Genomic DNA, 14,082 nt, shown 5'->3' on the forward strand with positions numbered 1-14,082 from the left:
TTTTTTTTCGATGTTCCCAACCAAAAATACCTACAAACATACATACAAAGTCTCTTTCGAAATTATAATATATTTCTAAATAAATTAGCGTTTATTTATATATTATAAAATTTTTAGTTGTGGTACATCAAATTCACATACATGTGTTTTGATTTTTAAAACCTTTTTTACTGTTCGTAAAACGTATTAAGTCTATGACTATGCTACTGATTACAATTTTACACATTATTTTCCTTATAAGCATTATGAAAATTATCTCATTATATTGTTAGTATTTGAGACATAATAGGAAAAAAATCAACTTAAAAGTCTTTATACACCAACATATTTTGTTTTTAGCTAAAGCAACGTTAAATTTGACGATCTAAATATAAATATGTATATGGATTTTGTTAGGGAATTGAAACGAACCTCATGTCTTGTCTCATACTTAATCGGTTCGAGTAGTATCTCAGATGCAAAGCAATTTTAATTTAAATAAATACTTTTTGGTGTCAAATATGTGCTCTCGCAAAACAGTTCGACGTCAAAATTGCATCGATATATGTACTGTGTAATTAAAAATGATGCGGAATAAAATTGAGATAAAGTCGTGACATTGTTAAGGCCAATAAGTTATTACAGAAGGATCCGCAAAATCTGGGTACTCTTTCCGATGTTGGATACCCGCTATCCCGTAATTTGTCTTTATTTACAGAGAAAATACTCTTAAGCCCCAGAAGCTTTACGAGCCTCAGCCGCGATACAAGTGATAGAAATCCCGCCAATTTTCCTACAATACTATTTTTTCAAGATTAAAAACGAAACTGGTATAATAATATGTACATACATACGCACATTCATTCATATTGTATACTGGATAGTTTTCTATCGTATAATACAATTTCGTATAGGTGGAAATTCAGCAAGGTATTTTTAGATGTATACGTATATTTATCTCTAGATGTATCCACTTTTGGCTGGGGCTATTCAGACTGGGGGATAGCTGACCAGAAGGTAGTAAAACAAATTGAAAGTCCTGACCCACGCGGATCCTGACCATCGATAGCAATCTCGGATCAACAGTTCTGGTCGGGCAATAAAGAAAATTGACAAAGCTCGAACAAAAGCACTGCTGGACACTTATCCTCATTCGTGTCCGTTGCGAATTTTCACCAACGCGAAACTCACTCGATAATTAGAACTAGACACATTAGGATGAATCTTCTTTCCACGGCTAATAATATAAAAACCCCTAAGCAAACAACATCACATACATATTTTATATAGGTATATACATATACTTATATATGTATATAAGTACATATAATAAAAAATCGAACAAAATCAATTGTAAAGTGCAAAATCAATTTTATAGTATCGTATTAAAAATAAGTGACAGTAAAAAGACTACGGAGTGTGATATTTGAAGTTATCGATGAAATATTTGCAAGGCTGGGCGATGACTATGACGATGAAACGTTGGAACAAGTAGGAAAGCTTTTCATCCAATCCTAAAAAAATCATATGTCCAGCAGAAAGGACTAGTGGTTAGCATATAAGCTTTGAACAAAGTGGTCACGGGTTCATATCCCAATGATTTCTGCTGGCTAGACTTTGGATTTGTGACTCCAGGTCGATCGTTTCCTATCAGAATTTGCCAATTTATCTGATTTTTATTGAAACGGTTCCAACAAATTGGCAGCCTTACCCATTTTCTCGCAAATCTCGAGTTTTCAGCAATCTTGGATTTCGTTGAATTGTATAAAATGCTGCAAATTTGACCATAGATGTCTCTATGGATGTTAATTGATATGTATTTATTAGGGTTACGTTGTTAGGCCTTCCTGGTATAAATAAAAAATAAATAAATATAAAAATAATCACATAACATATGCACATATGTATGTTTGTGTTTCTCCATCTATGTAAACATATGTACATATATATGTACGTATGTGTCTCGACTATGCAAAGCCACATCTTCCGAATTTCATAGGACCAACAAATTTGGTATACTATTACAAGATTTATCTTACTCTCATTTATATTTGCTCATTGAAGAAAGACAATAAATACCTTTTCCTTTTAGAAAAGAACAAAACTTTTCGAAACAAAATACGAAAAATGCTTATAATATTTGTCTAAAGAAATCATAATTTGTTAAAAAAAAATACAATATTCAACATTATAATAATATTACATTTGACTATGCGATGTTATATAAATATATTATGTTTCATGAAAAAAATGAACCGATTTAAAAAAACTTTTTATATTATATTTATATGTATTATATGATAATATAAGCCGACAATTCCTTCAAAATATGGTTATTTTTCCATTTTTATAATAAAAAAAACGATATGAAAAAGCTTAAAACTTTTTATACATACAATATACATTCACGTTCCTTTTCAATTTAAGTTTTTGTTACTGTATTTTAAATGCGAAAATATTTTTTCTGATTACATTTTAAATTCATTTACATTCATTCTTTCAATAATAAAGCAATCAGGCCTATGTTTCAAAAGGTCATTACAATCAATCAATAATTCAAAGCTTCAATATCGTACAATCGACAAGCTGAAACGATATACGTGTATCATTTTTTCACTGCAAAATAATTTATCGTTGTTTTTTTTTTTTGTGCGTTTTTTTATTTTGATTTTATTCAAAGCTTCGACACTGAAAAACGATCACCAAACAAAGCCGTCATTGTCCAAGCAACTGGTCATCTGCTTTTGTCGTCGAAAATTGATGAACCATCGACACCGATCATTGCACAAAGGTAATATTTCGCTACCTATGCTGTTTTTTTTTTAAATTTTGTCACCTCGCCGTTTGATTTATTCCCAGACAACATTTGATTTATTTCGTCGATGGGAAACAGTCTTGAAAATAAGCAGTGCCCAGTTCTGTCTGGGACGGTACGGAGGATGAAAAGAGGGGTGATAATTCGACCGGGGCTTTTAAAAGGCTCCCTTAATTTCGAGGCATAATTAGGTAATTTTCCAGTCGGGGACATTTCGCAGGACGCGGGAAAAGGGACAGGCTGGGAGGAAATTGTTTTTAAATTTAATTTCCTATTGTGTAAATACGCAACTGTTACATTTCCGCCATAATGCTCGTTAACTAAAGATTTAAGGGCAATTCCTGGCCGACGGATGAAATATTAACCACTTCCACAATGTATTTATAAGGGTGAGGGGGAAAAAAGCCTTTTTAATTCATTCGATGTAAAAAAATGTAAAGGCTGATTAACAAAAGACGATTCTGCACATTATATATGTATGTATGTACATATGTATAATACTATTCCTGCGTTTCCCAAACAACGTTATTCAAATTCAAATAATTATTATTTATGGTCGCAATTAGGGATATCAAATTACTTAGATAACAAAATCGAATACAAGTCACATATTTTGTTAAATACTACTGGAAAATAGAATACTATTATTATTACACTAGTGTTGTGCCCGATGAAATGTCATAGCATGGGCTATGGCACATTAAGTTGTTAAATAAAACCGCGCTAAATCAAATTACCGTTATGTATTATATATATATATATATATATATATATATATATATATATATATATATATATATATATATATATATATATATATATATATATATGTGTATATATATATATATATATATATATATATATATATATATATGTATATATATATATATATATATATATATATATATATATATATATATGTATATAAGCGCGAACAAATGCGCTTATGTAGTGTCTGTAAATATGTACATAGCATGCTGTCAAACTGCATTCAATACGCTCTGTCTCTTTCACACGCATGTGCGTGAGTATGAGAACGCGCCAACTCTCGGTAACAGACCTGTAGTATAGACCTAATGAAAATTTAATCGGGTGTATTATATGTAAGTAAAAAATTACCCACCTACCTACATATGTATATATACAATATAAAACAGCAATAGAAAAATTAATTCATTAAATTAATTTTCAACAGATGGCGCTAAATGCTCGGAATGGAAAAATTGGTATCTAACGGTATATATACAGGTTATTTCTTGATTGTTTATTATATTCGTACATTTTGTTGACAGTGTTTTAGCTGTGACGACATATGTTGAATCGAAACGACTATTATAGTACGGCGAGCATTATCGCACACAGACACACAAAATAGCGATATTATATATATGATGATGCTTATTAACCTGATGATACCTTAAAAATCAATGGGCAATTTTTATATTTTTCAATCAAATATACATATTGTTGCGTAGGGGCTTATTACAAAATTACCTATAAAATACTTTATTTAAAAACTTTTCAGCGAGAAGATCATTCAAATGTTTTAAAATGGTGATTAAACTTCTTATCGGAAACACGATTTTCGTTCAACGAGCTTAGCTTGCATTTTTAATTGATTTATCCCATTGCTCTTAATAATTAAAAAAAATATTTTAAACAATATCCTAGTCAATTGAAAACTGATGGAATATCAAAAAGTGTAACCATTTATCCGAGAGCCGATTAGCCAATTTTAATCAACCAAAACATATTGAGAAGTACCACAACCATACCATATTATAGTGACACGCATGTGTATAAAATAGATCGACCGATTGATTGTTAGATTAGTGCTGTGATAGATTATTGACGCATCGAATCCGTAGCTTAGTGATAAAATTGACTAAAACCGATATTTTCTCTTTCATTTCGGCCTCGCAGGGATGTTTTCTATTTTCAGTTGATTCTTACATCTACATAATATAAGTATATTGGTGCTGGCTGTAGATGCAAGACATTCCCTACTTTGTACATATTTTATTATTTTTTACTTTATTTTACATGATTTACTATTATTGTAATTCCAATGTTTTTATGATTATGTATATAATTATTTATTATCTGTGTGTGTATATATGTATATATACATATGTATTTCTATTTTTATCATCTCTCTGTATTTTTTCGACCATTGTGGTGAATTAGGGACTTCTGTACTGCCTACTAATGTAATGATTAAACCTTTAATGTGATGCCAAATAGTCCAAACTTAAGCTTAAAATAATGCTTTAAAGAAAGTGATCACGGGCTCAAATCCCACTGGTTTCTGCTGACCAGACCTTGAATTTGTGACTCCAGATAGATGGCTTCCTATAAGAGTTTGCCAATATATCTTATTTTCATTGAAACGGTTCCGTTATGTATAAATGTGTTTTTTGTTTGTGTATATATGGGTAATTGGATTATTAGTCACACCACGATCGCCCAAAAGACAACTTTTGCCATGAAAATCGCGAATACGGAATATTTGACACTCGATTTCACATTAGTATGATATTTATCGTTAGTATGATAGACTTTTCGGCCACCAGATGTTCCGTTATAGAGACTTAAGTGACTTTTGGGCGAGCGCTTTTTTAACCAATAATCACCAAACCGTATATATGTACATATGTTTATTTTTTTTATCATCTCTCTGTATTTTTTCGACCATTGTGGAGCATTAAGAGGGCTGGATACCCGAAACCTTAATTTTGTTGCCGTTCCTTTCTTCGATTTATATATTGAGTGAATGCGACAATATATATCAATATATATATATATATATATATACATATATATGTATATTGAGTGAATGCGACAGTTGCGCCTCGACCAGATAATATCTATTTTAAATCGACAAAATCGGGGTTTCGTATTCTCTAGTTTTCTCCTCCTAAACTGGACCAATTGAAAAAAAATTTCATCATCGGTATGAGAAAGATATTTTCTATGTTTGCGTGCTCGTATTTTTTTAAAAATCAACCGTTAAACAAGCACGCTGGACTCTTTTCGTTGGTGTAAAGAATAGGCGATTTTATAGATGTTTTGCGGCTCCTAGCTTCTATAAAAAATAATAAAAACATGCAAATGGTGGATATCCATAGCATATTAAAAAACAATTTCTCTAGTGCCATTATTGAGGAAGAGAGAAGTGTAATACGTTTGTATGGACAAGGCGCTGGTGTACAGCCCTCTTAAAAACTCGTATAACGCCACAATAGTCCAAACTTCAAATCGAATAAATAAATAAAATAAAATCTCACCAATGACCATTATATACAAACCAAACATAAAAATCGTCAGTGAAGATTAATCTTCGCAAAACAATAACTCTGATATTTTTAGAATGCGGTTCTTCGGTTAATTGAAAGCTGAAGTCAAATGTGCGAACAGAGTGTACCAATCGTCATAGCGTCTGAATATGATACAATCATTGAAATGATCAATTTAAGATATCGATAGCAAAGATATTTACGTGTATATTTTGTATGTACACGTGTATATAGATAGATGGAAGATGGAAGTTCTGAAAGTCGACGAAGGCTGTCTCTGTTTTGTAATGCGTAAAATTAACCGACACGGCGACTTTCGCCAGTCACCGCTAGGGAAAAGTAGCGTGACGACGCAGACGCAGATTAGCATAGTGACAGATGGGTGTATCGGACGACACGGACCGGTGTTGTCAGGGCTGTCAGCTGACAGTGACAAAGTGCCAACCCTGCCCCCCCCCCTCCCACTGCCTCCTGCCTATTCGAAACCGCGAAAATAAACCTAATTTTTACGCTTATAAATGGACTACACAAAGCTAAATACAATTAGCTTGCGAAAAGTTGTTCAATTCACTTGACATTCAATATTATATGTACAGTAAGCCGAAGCGACAAACGTGGATTTTTGATTTTTCACGATGGACCTAATGGAAAATTTGCATCATGTAAAAGAAACGCTTAATGATTTTTTTTTTGATATTGAATAATGTCTTGTACTTCCAACCAATCGGTTTATCATGAAAATGTGAGTTTTTTCATATATCTTCTATTTAAATTTTTTATGGTGATTTTCTTCGATACAAATCGTTTGGTTGGAGACAAAGTAGGGGTGGGTTCAGGATCCAATTGAAAGGCCAAAGTCGCTTCACAGCTATTATTCAATGATTCGGGAGGTCCACACGAAATCACCACTCACCCCAGAATACTTAGGCCAAATGAACATGCAACTAGGACAGTCAACTAGAATGAATTCTTAAGTCATCATTTTTATATTAACTTATTGAAAGTTTTTAAACACTATTCAAAACATTGAGTATTATTTACTTTATAATCTAAGGACGCAATACAAATACAAATACATATGTTAGTATCCAAATGAAAGGCCAAAGTCACTTCACAGCATTTATCCAACGATTCAGGAGGTCCACAGGTAACCACCGCCCACGCCAGAATTCGTGATCTACCGTGTGTACCTCATTATAAAGGACAAATTGCCCATCATAGCACCCCCGATCCGTTGGCACGTAGGTCTACCCGCACACGCCCCGTTCTGTGAGAACCCCAGCGTATCCTCTGTTCGGGCACTTACTGAGTCCCGTTAGCCTAATTCGGATCTCTATTGTTCACCATGCACTTAGAAAATGGATACTCTCTCCTCTTCATTCATGCACTTAAACAGTGGATACTCTTCCATGTTCCCACGTTACAGTACCACGTTATAGGCCCATCATTTTAAATTCACCGTTTGCATTTTTTGTTTCGGCCTAATTAAGGTACAGGTTCAATTGACTTGACACTCAATATTATTCAATATGCATATGTACATATATTATATGTAGATATAACAATTTTTTAATCAACCAACTATAGTAAAAAAAACCTTGTTTTGAAAAAACTCTTTTCTACCACAACTTAATACTTTAAAATACTTTAAAACTAATTTCTGGGTTAACGCAGCATGTAAATATACTGGAGCAATCAGAAACTTTAGAAATAGGTCGATTTACAAATTTGAAGTAATGTATGTATTCGCCAAAGACTCAAACGAAATCGATACGGCATACGCTATCTCTTTTTCTCCAAAATTGCTTTGCGTGCCTTTGGTGGTATAAATGAATCTGAGGAAGTAATTTTGTTAATGTAATACTTAAGATTTATACGAGCCCTACTTTGTAGCCTTCCTTGTTTTGTCGCAAAGTCCTCGTTTGCAAGTTTATGCAATCGCATAAGTCTCGTCCTTGCCAAACGTTTTTTACGACTGAAGGCATACTCCATAGACTTAAATACCTCGACGTTGGGGATGACCTAAAATAGCTTATAACTAGTATAATATAAAGATTGTAAAACATCGCAGCTCGGAATAGACGCTCCCAGTCCAAAACACAAATAGGTGAGATATTTGTCTTGGCCATAGAACGAATACAGAGCATCGGCCATCTTTTCAAAATTCAAAATCAATATTTGTATTTAATAAATAGTAGACGATAAAAGGTACTAAATGGGCTGGTGGCACCTAAAAAAAGTATATGTGCGTTATTGATTTTTTTTATTATTTTTAACAAAGCGATTATTGTGAACAAATGTTACTCAGTTTTGTATGTAATAAAACGTGTATTCAATTTTCTGAACTTAGCTATATTATCGAAAATATACAAAACTTTTATCAGACCTAAACTAGAATATGCTTTTAGCATATGAAATCCTCATTTTAAAAAGATATTACATGTATCGAAATGGTACATAGGAGAATTACAAAGATTACTTCTGAACTTAATTCAATTTCTTATAACGAAAGATTGAAAAGAATGAATCTCACCACACTGGAGACGAAAAGAATAAGAGGCGACTTAATCGAAGCGTTTAAAATACTGAATAATCATTATAAATGTCATATGTCCAATCTCATTACATTCAACGAAAACAATCACCTCAGAAGTCACTCGCTTAGACTCCAAAAAGAAAAATCTAATAAATTGATCAGAGATTCCTTCTTTTCAAACAGAGTGGTTTCAGTTTGGAATAGTCTTTCCAATGATATTGTAATTTCTGACAACCTTAATATTTTTAAGAATAAGCTTGATGTATTTCTTAAACTTAAAAGGATTTCTGTAATTCTACTTTCCCAATACCTGATTTCTGTTTCTTATTTAGTCTTTTTTTCTCTCTTATTATTTTTATTTTAATATTGTCATTTTTAATTTATTTTACTTTTTTCTCATTTAATTTACAAATATGTATAAATTGATAAAATATGTACAAGTCAAACCCTTTGGGTCTATCGGCTTTGCCGCATCCAACAAGTATGTTACATAAATTACATTATACATATGTATAATAATTTTCTACAACACTTTTTATTTCATTTATCCATTTTTCATCATTATCATCGACATTTGCAGCCATTCACCATGCACTGCTGAGTATAAATAATTTAAAGCAATTAAAAATTTAAATCGGTCTAATGTGCCAAACGGCCGTTCAGCCAAATGTCGGTTGGACCAAAAGTCCATCGGCCTAATTTCCGTTCGGACAAGCATCCGTCGACCTAACATCCATCAGCCAAGTGTCAATTCGACCAAAATGGATTAAATATTAACATGTGGCTTGTAGATATACATATGTATATACATATGCATATACATACATATGTAGCTTGTTTATTGAAAACATGTTATATCAACGCGTTTTTGACTTGAAGGCAGTGGATCTAATCCACTAAGAATCAATTAGCTTTTACAATATTAAAAGGTAATAGCTTGGGAAAGTTTACGTTTTCGGAAAACGAGCAGTTGTTGAAAACGCGACCAAATCGAAAATTTGCGTGCCGTTAACGCATTAACGTACGACAATGAATTCGTAACGAGACATTCGGAATACTTCCGTTTCGCGACACGTTTCATTCCAGACCATTTCATCGTCTCGTCCTATATTAGGTACATAGTATTATAGTTCGGCTCTAATCGGGAACTGCTATTTCAAACACTATATGTATGTATATTCATAAACCGACTTCGCTTACTAAAAATCCAGTTGGAAGAAAAACTCACCGACCTGGAAAAACCATCATGGAAACCCTCAAGAGATACGAAATAATCATACTATATACAATATCTGGAAGAACGATTTTATGCTTAAATATTATAACTAATAATATTAATTCAGATAAGTACATACATACATACATATGTTCATGCAAGTTGCATCAGATTTAACCATGTATTACTGTTTTGTAAAACATTTTTACTAGAGCTGAGTTGTTAAATAGATGAATTATTTATTTTCAACACTTATTCACTTATTCTATCTATGGTATTTATGTACATACATAAATTAGCAGCATTTTATGCAATTCAGTGAAATTCGAGATCGCTGAAAACCCGAGATTTTACGAGAAAATGGGTAAGGTTGCCAATTTGTTGGAACAGTTTTGGTCAGCAGTAACCAGTGGGATTTGAACCCGGGACCACTTTCTTCAAAGCAGTATTTCATTTATTTTAAGTTTAAGTTTGGACCATTTTGGCATTATGTACATTACAGGATTAGACAAGATTATGTATTACATTACAGGATAAGACATTTCAGGAGTCCCTAATGCACTACAATGGTTGAGATTTTCTCACCACTGAGAGATGAGAAAAATAGAAATATAAACATATATACACAGACAACAAATACATGAATACATAATCATAAAAACACAATACCATTATAATAATAGCAAATTAAGTAAAAATATCAAATAATAAAATACATAGCAGAGAATGTCTTGCATCTATTAGCCAGCACCAATATATGTACATATGATTAAGAACCAGCCGCAAATACAAAACATCCCTGCGAGTTCCTAATGGAAGAGAGAAGATCAAAATTCCACTCATACATCTCATTTAATTATAAAAATAATGATGAGCGCAGGCTACCAGACAAATAGGTTAAAATTATCTCCGATAATCTACGCTCACTGAGGTGTAAAATATCGCACTCAAGCACGGCAGCAACGATTTCATTGAGAAGTCAGATAACTCTTAGAATAGGAGCCATTCGATAAAGAACTCCAGTGAGCAGGAGGTACAACCATCAAAGAATGATGTCAACCACGCACATACATAATTATTAGAAACATAAAGTCCCAACTGTTCCAGCAACGACGGGCATGACGTATTACCAGCAGCATAGCTCGGCTTAGCATAGCTAAGCTTCTGCTTAGCGTCGAGAAGCGCCGGGTTCGATCCCATGAGCTGACCTCGATTGAAAAGATCTAAAAGATATAAAGAAAAGACAGCAGCATAACAGTATATATGTAGTGCTGCTGGTCAGACCTGGATATTTAGCACACTCGTCGCTTTGGAGCAATCTGTTAGACGAGTGTGCTTGATTAATTGATTTTGTAAAATACAAAAAAATAAAAAAATTGTGCTCTAGGTCGATCGTTTCCTATCAGAGTTTGCCAATTTTCTCTGATTTAAATGTTGAAACGGTTCCCGGTAAAATTGGCTAAATATCGTTACTACCTACTATGTCACCACCATTTGAGATTGATTAATGTATAATAAAATGTATGTACAATTCATACATTTCTCGTTAATTTTCGAATTTTCAGTGTCTCATAAAAATAAAAAAAATGCTGCAATGTTTGTAATTGGCCAGGAAGGCGCATTGGAGTTACCTGTAAGGCCTTCCTGGTATATATGTAAAAAATAAAATAAATAAATAAATTACCGCGTAGAATCACGAGAACAAAACGAACTATGTATATGCTAACCACAAGTCTATTCTGCTGGCTATATAATACATATACATCGGTAGTTTCATTATTTTTCGCCCTGCCATCTCGCTGTCAAATTTTTATTATTTAAACGCCTATAACTTTTTGTTTTTTCACTCTATATTATATAATTGTATATATGTACCCGAAAAGGGTAGAATCATCGAAATCCCTGAACCCATTTTCAGATGAAACATTTATCGTTTAACAGTATAGAAATTATATATATACATATATATTAATTTTCCAAAATTTATATACCTACAGGCATATGTCCGATACAATAACGGTTTACAGATTTCGTCTCTTATATTGTATAATATTATTATATACGAGTCCCTCTCGATTCGGCATTGTGGAAACATTCACTTTATATAGCTGTTTGATTTATTAAGCTGAATTCAATATAAATCGAATACGTCCCATCCTGTGCTCGGGGATAGGGATCGACGGCTTCGGAGCGTTGAGCTTTAGTATTAACGGAAATCACCGGGAGTTTAACGTCTCGTCTGGAGTCCCGCGGGATGGAAGAGGTCCCGGCTCTCGAATGCACCGAACTGATAGAACGAAATTTCATTCCCGTCGATGGCTTTCGATATTTGGATATTTCGAGAGAGTATTCCGATATTTCCCGAAGAATGCGTCACATATCTCCGTATCATATTCGATACGCTCAAGGGCTCGACCGGAACCGACTCTCTATCCCCCTATCGTCCCTCTCTCTCTCTCTCCTGCCGATGAATTGGTACGATATATGCATTTCCATAAGTTGCATTTTCCCATTCGGGAAATGTTTCATACTCGATTTGTTTCAAAGAGGAAAAGCGTATATTTGCATTTCAAGGCGGCGGCCGCGTTGAACGGAACGAAATTGCAACGGTAAAAATTGAATGTGTTTTCAAAATGTTTGGATTCAGCCAAAAAAATGACGGGATTTCCGTATATTTAAATGCAAAAAAATATATATTTTTATATCAGCCCAAAGTCCATATTTATTTATTATTACGTACATTTTTTAATATGGAAAAAATTCTAGCTATGTAATTCTAATTATATACATACGAGTCAATAGCGATTGACAATATATTTAATTTTTCTCTAAATATAATAATACATATATTTTATATTTTATATTCTTTATATTTATGTAAACTCTCCATGATTCGAATTATGTCATTAGAATAAAAAAACATTGAACAGAAACATCAACAGAAATAATTAATTTAGCGGAAAGCCTCTTATAAACGTGCCTCGCGAATGCGAGAAAGAGGGAGAATTCAGTACGCCGCGATCAACGGTCAGGTTGAGAATGATATCCGCCTTGGAATAATGGCTCTGCTTCAGTCGTTATTTTTCTCAGTTTTGCACGTATTTTATATTTTTCGACGTTTTAAATATGATAAAATATTTTCATAGATAATTCAACCTCGCAGATTTTGAATTATTTTAACTTAAAATACACATTTTCAACTGGACGCTTGGCTCTCAACACAGTGCCTAGCGGATTTTCAGCACAGTAAGGCAAGTTTTAAATATATGTTTATCCGAAGTTTATATCAATAGAAATATAGTTTTATCTTTTGATTTCAAATTTTCACTTCTTACTCACTTCATTTGTTTCAATTCTTTTTCACTTCATTTGTTTCAATTCTGTGTTTATTTATATTAAAAATACATACATGGAATTGACATAGTGGTGGACGCTTTTTAACGGGTAAGATTATTCTAAATACGAACATTGCTGACAGATTTTTCCGAACAAGATCATTACAGACAGTTATAAGGACACCAATTTTTCCTGACGTACATACATATGTACAATAGATTATTTAGCAAATACATGGACTATTCAAAAATCCAAATGGCACGGGTCTCGTAGCTATGTAGAAGAATTAACGAAAAAAGTGCTCGAATGCTACCCGAAAGAATTTAAAAGGATAAAAAGAAGGCCGGAAGGAAGATCGGTGGATAAAATTTAAAAAAATGTGTGAAATGAGATGAATGAGAGACAAGTGTTGGAGAGGCCCTTTTCCATAAAGAATCATTTCATCCTTCTAGAACAATGGATGAAAAGTAGACAAAAGAAGTAAAGAGATTTAAATGGCAATGGGCAGGCCACTTGGCTACAAAAATGGACGACAGATGGACAAAATAAGTGCTTGAATGGTACCCGAAAGAATTTAAAAGGGTAAACGGTAGACCGCAGGAAGATGGGTAGTCAAAATTAGGAAAATGTGTCTAAGCCCGCTTTAAAGGTCACGGAATTTGACCCTTAAAGCCCTCAACATGAGGCCACCACCCCCCCGACGAATACAGTCCAAGAGACCCTTTCGTCGGAGAACGAGACGGTTGTTCATGAATATCGCACAAGAACAACCGCACATCACTGTTCTAATAAAAAAACCACACTGTACATAACCAAGTACAAAATTAACAACAACGCATGAACAAATAAAGCGCGCATGCGTTAGAAAATGTTAGGAAAATGTGTGGGGTGAGATGGATGAGAG

This window comes from Arctopsyche grandis, chromosome 4 (assembly GCF_051622035.1).
Source record: "Arctopsyche grandis isolate Sample6627 chromosome 4, ASM5162203v2, whole genome shotgun sequence".
NCBI lineage: Eukaryota > Metazoa > Arthropoda > Insecta > Trichoptera > Hydropsychidae > Arctopsyche > Arctopsyche grandis.